The sequence below is a fragment of the Cupressus sempervirens genome, chromosome 7 (assembly GCF_028749045.1).
Source record: "Cupressus sempervirens isolate cs-2001-9-10 chromosome 7, ASM2874904v1, whole genome shotgun sequence".
Classification (NCBI taxonomy): Eukaryota; Viridiplantae; Streptophyta; class Pinopsida; order Cupressales; family Cupressaceae; genus Cupressus; species Cupressus sempervirens.
The window spans coordinates 545,749,811-545,761,508 of record NC_143124.1 but is presented as its reverse complement, the minus strand read 5'-3'; positions in this window follow the sequence as shown (position 1 = coordinate 545,761,508).

The following is an 11,698-nucleotide window of genomic DNA, read 5'->3' as shown; positions in this document are numbered from 1 at the left end:
AAGAACTCAATACAACCACACAGTAGACCAAAATATAGAGAGTGTAATCTCAACGCAAGCACACAGTAGACCAAAATAGATAGAGTATTATTAGAATGACTATATTCATTCAATATGCTAGCTTAGCTAACTTGAGAGTACACTAGGAGTGTTTGTATATAAAGGCCTCAGGAGAGCTTCTAGAATGCATAGAAGTTAGCATCATGATAAGTCATACAATCAAGCACATGTCCACCAGATATGGGTTATCCTCCATTAAGCACAGAATTAAGTGCATGATGTGAGGATAAGCCTACAATGGTGTAGCATGCAAATCAGGACATAATCAACATGTGCCAAATTAGGAGTGCGAATAACTATGTTGTCATCATGGCAACTCAGTGAATGATGCATACTCCTATGTTGTAGACACCATGTGCATAATTAGAGTTGCGTAACTCAATGAGAGTACACAAACTCCTAAGTGTCTCACCTAAATAAACTAATAAAATAATGCAAAATAATTAAATAATGCATTAACCTAAGTAAACTTAAGTAAGTTTGAATAGTAAATACTTATTTACACCAACACCCCCCCTTAAGTGCAACTTAGGGGAATGCCCTTAAGCTTATGAAATCTAGGATGATATGCAGAATGGATCCTGGCTACTAGGCCATGTTAGGTACCAATGTACATAATGATATGCAAATCTCTCATAAAGTGGAGACAGAGGGAAAACCTCATGGGAAAAATCCTCCCCCAAAGAGAGAGATGAATAGGGATGCATGGATGGATAGAGTAATCAAGACCCCTCCATTATGACATACATCCAGTATATACATAAGAGAATGATAAGAAGAGGTAGAGAGATAGAATAGGCTCCCCCCCAAAAGAAGAATGTTGAACAATGACTACTCCGATAAAGAAGCTGATCCAAGATTGCAGAATGGTGTTCCTCCCCTTATGAAGAAACAATGCCAAGGGTACAAATGAGATGCTTCTGCTGAGCATGGAAAGAATCCCATAGATAAGTGATGTCTCTGAAACCTACTCAATTAGCTGAAGAACTTGTCCTAAAGAACTATCTAACTTTGCAACTAATGAAGAACCCTACTGCAACTATTGATCATAAGTATCCACAATCACTTCAATCTATAAGGATTGATCATGTAGAGAATGAACAAGAGAGTCTGATGGAACCCTCGTGAAAACTAAATAAGGTACTTCTGCACCAAGAAGAAGAGGTAGATCATCAATACTATCCCCCAAATCTATCACTAAACCTATACCTGGAAGACTAAATGTACCCTATTGTTCTGGACCTATCACTGTGGTGATGTATGCATGTGGACTGAACTAATGAAGTGACCTCTCATTGCAACTGTCGATAGAACCCCACATGTTTGAATCTGTTGAAGCATTATCACTAGTGCCACTATCAGTTTCCACACTATATGATGTGTGAAGAGGAGTAGAGGACAAGCTAGGTGAACTCTCCTCAAAGTATACATCCTTCTCCACAAAAATTTGATGTGCCTTAGGATCTAGAAGTCTATATGCCTTCACACCATGTTCATAACTAATGAAAGTACAAGGCCAAGATGACTGCGCCTTGCACCCCCTAGAAGATATCTTTGCCCATGTAGGACAACCAAAGACTCTAAAGTGTGTCACAATAAGTTTTCTACCACACCATGCCTCAAAAGGATTTTTTCCATCTAAGGCTAGATGAGGAGAATGATTAAGAATGTGAGTGGCACTAGAGATTGCTTTGACTTCTAATGATGGATCTAAAGAGTTGGCTTGGATTATGCAACTTGCCATAGACTTAAGAGTTTGAATCCTCAAAGCTACAAAATCTATCTTATGTGGACTGAATGCTGGTGGAGTTTGAAGATCAATGACCTCATGTCTACAAAAGTCCTTAAGTCTTCTGTTCACATACATGCTTCCATTGTCCATTCAGAGTACTTTGATAGCTTTCCTAGATTTCTGTTCTACATGAGTCTTGAAGGCTAGAAATTTGTCCAACACTTCATCCTTACTATGAAGAAAGTAGACCCAAGTGAACCTTGAAAAGTCAACAAAAGTCAATATATAGTGACCCTAGCTGAATGCAAAGGACCTGCTAATACCATGTGAACCATTTGTAGAACACTTGGTGCTCTTGAAGACTTCCCTCTCTGTAACTTCCCCTTTGGATGCATATCCACTATTTTTTTTGAACATTCACCCTTAGAAAAGTTGATTTGAGGTAGACCTTTCACCATTCGGTATGCGTAAAGTTGCTGAAGGTAGCAAAAGTCAAGATGACCGTATCGCTCATGCCATAATTGCATGTTTAAATTTGATTGTGTTAACAAGGCCTTTGAAGGAGACTTGGGCACAAAATGAGAGAAAGAGTACAACCTTTTATTATGATTCACTTTCCCAACTGCAACCAAGGAATTGTCTTTGAGACTATGCACTTAGTGTTACTGAGTCTCGAAGGAACTCAACTCTATGTCCATCTCCAAGGTGAGTGATTTGGTAGATTGATAGGAGATTTGAACTTAGGTTTGGAACATAGAGAACATCTTGAAACTCTCCATTTTCAATTTCCACGTTTCCTTTTCCTTCAGCTTCCATTTCGCTATCAAGTATAGTCCCAGTATAGTCACCAAAAAATGCAATTTCTAAACAATCCATCCACCAAAACTAAAAAATAGCTAACCATTAAAATTTTTAGGAAATTCTACCCAATTTAAAAAAAAAATTGCACCTAATTTGGAGTTTGGATGTCTAAGTTATGGCCTTCCAAAGTCAGACTGCAAAAACCAAAATGAATCTGGAGAGGGGTTGCATCAGTGAATGACATGGTTAAAGTTGACAGTCATACAACCATCACAACAGTTGTAATTTGGCTTGAAATGATGTCTAAATGGCTATCAATTTTAAGATAGTAAAATTGATGATGTCAGCAAAAAAGGATACCCTCTACTAATGTGGCAGTACAGCTTGATGATGTGGTAACCTGTATGTCTTTCCATACCATACAGATTGTATGGCCTATATGAAAAAAATTGCATGCTAGGGTGACGTGGACTGTTGATGAGGCTTACAGTATGGTGGATGATGTGGGGTCTTGCCACATGTGCTGCTATCATGGTGGACAGTAACTTTTCCGCAGGTCATAGGGCTTTGACTGCTTGAGCTAATCACAAGGTGCCCCATGTTTGATGTGGGTTCATCCACATGTACAATAGAATGGCTATCATAGAACTTGATAGTCTGCATGGCAATATAGATGGAGGCCACGTGGCATTTCTTCTATCCACGTGGATTGATTAATCAACCATCGCCGGTGTATTTTCTAATGCCAGAAACTGAACCAACATCAGAATATTCTATTGGAGATCTTCTACTAAACCCAAAAAATCTGAAGTGATTGCCGCAAATTATTGGCCGGTGATCAAAATTTTATTCAACTATCCCAAATTTTTAGGAGGAATGGTCTACTGACTGTTTAAAAAATAGTCCTTGCAAACTCTAAGCCAAAGGGTCACGAGTGATATAACCTGCCAGATTCTGGTTCGACCACCATGGGTTAGGGAAGGTACACCACCGGCTATATTATATACACCAAAAATTATGTGCTTGGTTACTGTGGATGTGTATGCAGACCTCTAACTTAGAATATATCTCAAATTTAAAGCTCAAAAATTATAAGAGAGCCCTATGAAAATAATTGCAAAATATTCCACAAAAAATTATAGAGCCGAGCCAGGGTATCACTGCCCAATTCGACCAAAAAAAAATTCTCTATCTGTCCAACTAAAAAAAATTCAAAAATAAATTGTAGAGAATAATTGAAATGAAGAACTGAATAATTAATTAATTAGATCAATAAAATGACCATACTCGAACTGCAAATCGGGGTCTCCTAGTTCTAATTTGTAAAATTTTTTTGCCTCATGATCAACTTTCACCCAACATAGGAAAATTTATAGTTGATCTTCACCAAATCAATGCTTTGGATGTAATGATGAGGTCAGATCTAGCTCTAGACACTCCCAATTTGTTGGGACTTAGTTCCCCTTCCTAAGGGAAGAAAAGTGATTCGATGCAAGTGGATCTATCGAACCAAATTTGTAGTGGATGGAAGTGTGCCTAAACATAAGGCTCGACTAGTTTCCAAAGGTTTCTCACAAGTTCCAGGTATTGACTATATAGAGACTTTTGCACCAGTTGCCAAGATGAACTCCATTTTCCTGACACTAGCAATTGCTACAGCTCAAGGTTGGGTTGTACACCAGATGGATGTTAAGAGCGCATTTTTGAATGGTGATCTTCATGAGGAAATTTATATGGAGAATCCATAGGGGTTCGTACATGATTCTACTATGGTTTGCAGATTGAAGAAGTCTATTTATCATTTAAAGCAGGCTCCTCAAGCTTGGTATGCCAAAATGGATTCCTTCCTCCTCTTAGTAGGTTTCACCAGATGTGATTCTAATTTGAATGTTTACATTCTTTAAAAGGATGACTCTCATTTGATCCTAGTGCTTTATGTTGATGATTTGATTATTATAGGGAGCACTTCATCCATCATAGCCAGTGTCAAGACCTCTCTACAGGAAATATTTTCCATGAAAAACTTGGGTTTGTTACATTACTTCCTTGACATTGAGATCATACAGTCTTTAGCAGAGATTTCACTTTCATAACCCAAGTATGCTCTTCACTTTCTTTCTTGGTTTCACATGAGTGACTGCAAGCCTACTCCTACTCCCTTCCTATCAGGTGTCAAGCTAGAGGCTAAGTGTACCACTCCACTTGTTGATGCGACATTATATAGATAGTTAGTTGGGAGCCTTATCTACTTGACACAAACACGCCCTGATATTGCTTTTGCAATTGGTATGGTTTCGTGCTTTATGCAAGAACCTCATGAGCTTCATTGGAAGGCTACCAAGTGCATTTAGATAGTTCTTTGGAATAGGTTTTTCAACCATTTGAGCAAGTTTCAGAGACATCACTTATCCATGGGATCCTTTCCACACATAGTGGAAGTGTCTCATTTGTACCTTTGGCATTGTTTCTTCCTAAGGGGAAGAACACCATTCTACAGTCTTGGATCAGCTTCTTCATCAAAGCAGTCATTGTTTGAAATTCTTCTTTGGGGGTTGGGGTGGGGGGTGGGGGAGCCTATCCTAGCTCTCTTCCTCTTCTCATCATTCTCTTATGTATATATTGGATGTATGTCGTAATGGGGGGGTCTTGATTACTCCATCCATCCATGCATCCCTATTCATCTCTCTTTTTGGGGGAGGGTTTTTCCCATGAGGTTTTCCCTCTTTCCCTACTTTATGAGAGATTGCATATCATTATGTACATAGGTACCTAACATGGCCTAGTAGCCGGGACCCATTATACATTTCATCCTAGATTTTGTAAGCTTAAGGGCATTCCCCTAAGTTGCACTTAAGGAGGGGTGTTGGTGTAAATAAGCATTTAATTATTAAGCTTACTTAAGTTTACTTAGGTTAATGCATTATTTAATTATTTTGCATTATTTTATTAGTTATTTAGGTGAGACACTTAGGAGTTTGTGTACTCTCATTGAGTTACACAACTCTAATCATGCACATGGTGTCTACAACATAGGAGTTCTCTTCATTCACTGAGTTGTCTGCACTCCTTATTTAGCACATGTTATCTACAACATTGATTTGCATGCTACACCATTGTAGGCTTATCCTCACATCATCGCACTTAATTCTGTTCTTAATGGAGGATAACTCATATGTGGTGGACATGTGCTTGGTTGTATGACTTATCATGATGCTGATTTCTATGCATTCTAGAAGCTCTCTTGAGGCCTTTATATAGAGGCACTCCTAGTGTACTCTTAAGCTGGCATATTGAATGAATATCATCATTTTGATTGTACTCTCTCTATTTTGGTCTACGGTGTGCTTGTGTTGAGTTCTTTAGTTCTTGGGTGAATTTTGACCTAAGCCAAATTCCTACAATATTCAAGAAATCGTGATTTCCAGTCGACTCAGTTGATTTCATGGGATATATAGACTATGTTGAAGATAATATTTGTAAGTTGGATCATTAAATTCAAGGAGAGGATTAGGTAAAGACCTAATAGATGAATTCCAAAGAAGTTTATAGAGGATAATCAAGAAGAAGAACATATACAATGAGCCTGATGAACAAGATCATAAACCCTAAGATGTATGGTGCTCATAAAAATGACAAAGCAAGAATTACCTGTTGAGGGAGGTATAGAGAAGAACCTTAAGTGCATGCACATAGAGAAAGGTGGAATAGAGGCACAATAGGAAAAACACAAGTGTGTGAGAGAGCATGAATGAGAGAAAAGAAAGAGAAGGATTTTCTTGTGTAGATGTTGCTAAAGTTGATAAGTGAATCTGAGCATAAGGCTTAAGTTTGAATACAAAAGGGGATTTGACTACTTGAAGAGTTTTCAAGTGAGTTAAGGACAAAGATGATAATGGGGAACATATCAATAAATCAACACATGAACCAAAAAGTGATTTGAACCTGCAAAAGTGAGTTGTAAACATACAAATCAAAACCCTACTATTTTCTTTCTAATCAATGCAAATAATTTGTAATGAAATCCTTTTAACAGAGCTTGACCTAGCAATCATTTGAAGGACTTAATAGTCTATGTAAATCCTTTAGCATGGTGACAATTTGAATAGAATGCTAAAAGTCCTCTGATAAGGCCACTCTTAATAAGGTGTTTAAATCCTCCAAAAATTTCACACTTAATAGTGTATATTGTAACCTTTAATAGGGTCAGCTCCTAACAGAGCTCACTTCGAAAGAGTGAAAAAATGGTGACATGTTGTTGGTGGTTTTTCTAAAATTGGGTTTCCACATAATGCTAATTTCAAAGCTTATGTTGAATTTTTTATGGTGATTTACATTTACATGTTTATATTCAACAAAGTATGTTATGTTTAAGACAATTATTTTGGTTATCATTACAATAGAGATAGAGAAACAATAGGATATGAAGAACAGTGAATGTTTTGATGTTGAATTGTTCAAATGACACTTAAGGACCTTGAGTAACTAATTCACACTCCCCAGTTATTCCAAACATTTATAACACTTTATGGGGATTTTCCTAATCCTATCATCATTATTCTTATCCACTTTGTTAAGTTGCAAATAAGTTTTTTCATCTAGATCTTAATTGTTTTCCAAGGTTATATGAGGATATAGATCATGAATTAATTTCATAACATCATCTACTCTCAAAATATGTTAATGGCTAATATTATAGATAGGAGAATAAGGAGAATCTATAATGACACGTAATATACTTACATTGACATTTTTAGTATGTCGATTGAGGAGATACTTGATAGGAGTATTGACTCTATCCTATATTGACAAAAGATATATATTAGGGTAGGTACACATGTTAACCATTTCAATATCATCTTGTAGATTGTCATTTAAGTAAATATAAGGTGGATTATCATTCTAAGAAGTATTTAATTGTACAAAAGGTGATTTCATATTTTTATAAGAAGTCTTTGATTGTACATGATTTTTCCAAACTTGGGATAGCTAGTGTTTGGGCGCACTATCAGGTTAACCATTATATTGATTAGACCTCCAAAATTCCATATCATATTTTCTATTGATATGAATTGGAATATATTTTGATTACATATTAATGTTGGAGCTTCATATCTAGCCTTCTTCCCTAGATGACTTCATTGGAGAATGCATTTTGGGAGTTAAGGCAATTTCAAAAAACACTTGGTGTACAAGATCTTATTTTTCTTTCAAAGTTTTATTTTAATATTTTGGATGCTTGTTTTGAAGAACAAATGAAAATAAAATTTCAAAAAATTGAAGTATAATGCAACATAAATATGAACAACCAACTAACTTAAGGAAAAACCATTGCATTGTAGTTATTTAAAATTGAAATACTTTTTTAATAGTCATGATAATGATCATTAATTAGACTAGTACAAACTAAGAACTATTACAAAATTTGAGATAGATTGAGGAAAGTTGCAGCCTGATCTTCCTTCTCCAATGTTAAAGATTACTATAGAGACATAGATCACAAGGACACAACAAGAGACAAAATATATATTCACTATTTAATCATAGATAAATTAATGAATTGAAAAACTAAGGCATATTTGAGAGCTTAGATTGACACAATTTTTGAAATGGACATATTAGTAGAAAGAAACTATACACACGTTGTATACAAATGAAGGTATGAAATGGATGATTCTAGAGAACTTTGTATAGACACTCGCTATTCAATATGCACATATCATCAATCGATCAGTCCTAGCTGGGACATGACAGAAAAAGAGAAAAAATGCATATAAAGAGATAAACACACAACAAGAGACAAAATATATATTCACTTTTGAATCATAAATGAAATGAATGAATTAAATAACTAGGTGGGGGCATACAAAATAACACAATCTATTAAAATTTAATGACTTTTAGTTTCCCTTTCATTCACTCGATCCTTAAAGCTAGGATTTTTAAAGAAGAACAAAATCTAACCTATCAGCAACCCTAAAATTGCAAATAAATTCAAAATTCCTCCATTGATTGCAAAAATTGATCAATCTTTCATCATGCACATTGTTTTTGGGAATGATTTCATTTTCTTGACCTTCACCACTAGTGTTTGGGAATGATTTAGAGTTTTTTTTTTCTTTTTTTCTTTTTCTTATATATGTCTAGGGCTCTGTTGCAATATTGACAACATCGGGGATAGTTAAAAAAATGCTAAATTGATATTTGAAAGACACTGTCATAAAAAAAAATGGCCCCTAAAGTTGTAGAATAGAAAATGGATTAATATTCCGCTTTGTGGTATTGTTATGGGAGATTTGAATATGAAAAATTTATGTTCTTGTGTGTTTTCTCTTTGTGGAAGGCATGGACTTGTGTAATAAATTTTCTCACATCGAAAGGGACTACTAGTCCCCACTACACACTCTTTTCTTGTTGCAGACAAATCCATCAGGTGGGGAGTGTACTTGGATAATAGACCCCTTTCTCTAACCATGAGTTACTTGGCTAAGATTTGGAATGAAAAAGACATTTCTCTATTAAGAGATATTTTATTTGATAACCAATTTAAGGTCATGGACTGAGATCAGCTCTAAGTTTGACATTCCCTCCTCTTAAAAGAAAACATATTCTTTAAATGTTAAAGCTCTTGGTTGTTTTTTTCCTCATAAAATTTCAAAAACTGGTAGTTTTCTTCAAAAATTCAAATGGGTTAATGGTATATTCTTAGAGATGCATCTACTAAAATCATTTATAAAATGTTGAAAGATGATTTCTCAATGATTAATCAGGTTAACTAGTGTCAGGGCTTCGATCTAGTTATCTCTAAGTGGCACTTTTTTTTTGAGCTTCTTTGGCATTATCCTAATGAACCTAAAAGGCCTTGTTTAGATGGCTATTACTTTTTAGAAATTTGGTTGTAAAGTCTTCATTATCCTTTGTAGGTATCAAGCATGTTGTTTGCGGTGTTTATTCTATTCCTAAGTCTTTTGAACATCCTTTTTTTACTACATGTATTCTCGTGGTATATTGTCCATTTCATTTGGGTCACCTATTATTTGGAATAGTCATCATGGTTTTCCTTGGAGTGAAATTTTTGAGGTTTTTTTGGAGTCTTTTGATCTTAAATTGAATAATTGTTTATCCTTTTTAACATGTGAAACTGTATGGTTTCTCTAGAAGGATAGAAATGGTGAAATGTTTTGAAGCAATAAGAGATAGATTACTAAGTTTAAAACTAAATTCATTCATTATCACATTATGATAAAAGCTCATGTAGTGTTGTAGATCTCCAATGATAGATTTATGATGTTGATGTATCAAGGATTTTTATTAATTCATAAAGATGAGATTAAGCTTATTCATTATATTAACTAGCATAAGTTATGTTGAATTCTAAAGTGCTAGACAAAATGGAGCAATATATTAAAGATCTTAATATTGATTCAATTCAAAATAGAGAGATGAGAAAGAACACTTGAAACATTGACCCAAGGATTGATACAAAAGCTATCAACCAAGTTGCAAATTATTGGTCTAGAATTGGGGATGCTTCTTTGGTAGGTGGATAGATTAGAGTCGGTGCTACTTTAGAAAGAATTGAAGGTTGGGACTACCCTGGTAATGATCTTTGGAACAATTTCAATGGCAATGCTGGATAGGAAAACAATACCAAAAATTGGAATAGTTAGATTAATGGCTACAACTCTTCCCTTTTGTAACTTTTCTATAAACACTGATATGCTTGAGTCTCTATGTTCATAATAAAGATATTGCCTAAAATTTTGTATTGATAATATGTAAATGAAGACACAAGGACAAAGATGGTGATCTAGGATATTTAGTTGATAGTTTCTTTCTGAAAGTGATATTTCCTAATGATGTAAAAGCTTGTGAACTATATTAATATCAAAAATATTAAACAAGGTTAAGTGTATTGTTTTACTAAGGACAAAATCCTATACCCTTGATGGTATGAAAAAAAAATGTTTTCATTGTTGGTCAAAAATCTAACTTATATTATATACCAAAAAAGGTTATAAGGAGAGTGCAATTAGAGTACTACATGTTATTGATGACATATGGAGACATGGTGTATCAGAGAAGATAAATATCTATCACTGTAATAAAAGAAACGAGATTAAGAGAAATGTGTGGAAGATTCTATAATGGGAAACCCTAATTAGTTTATCAAGTGAATATGGTAAAGAAGTCAAAAAAGAGAGAAGAGGAGAGTGACTAGTTTTTGGTATGAGGAAGACAAGTTATTAGATGTAGTATTTCTATGAGAAGTTATTGGAGAAGAGATAGAGAAGAAGCTATTAGTGATACAAAGAATAGTAAGTTATTAGAAGAGGAATAGTTGAAGCAATAAACTTATCAAGCATGAGGAAAGCTCAATTTCTTGTTGTTTATACCTAAATAGTTAATCATCAAGATTGTTAAATCCTTATACAAGGTGATCTCTAATAGGACTTTGTAGTTCTATTTCAAACTTATTATGTAAATCCTTTAATCGGGTGAACACTGTAAGAGTAGAAAACAATATCTTAACAAAGTAGTCTTTAATAGGACTCTTGATACTATTATCAGGGTATTATACATTTTTAACAGAGTGTAGTCATTCAAAAGATGGCATTATTATCAATCTTTGAACTAAGCACCTTGTTCTGTAGTGATGAGTTGTGGGTATCATCCCCACCACACTAAGGGTTTTCTACAATATCAAAATAAGCGTGTTATGTGTTTAATGTTTATGGTTTGAATTCTTATTTTGCTTTATTGTTGGAACTCATTAACTATCGGTATATTAAAGAAACCAAATAATGCTATTGAATAAACGTTTAAGTTGACTATCATTAAAAGGGAAGAAAATGTTTGAGAGGTGAAAAATTGAAGTACTAATTCAGCCCACCACACCTCCCAGTACTTCTCAATACTTGGAGCTACAAACATATTGCATACCTCATCAAATACTTGGATGTTATGTGTGACTCAAGGATAAGTGTAGATGGTGATATGAATCATTAAATCCCTTGAAAACCATGGATGATCCACAATTTCAGCATATATAATGGAGATCCATTGAACCCTTGGATGTCATGAAATATTTTTGTGTTGAGCATAGAT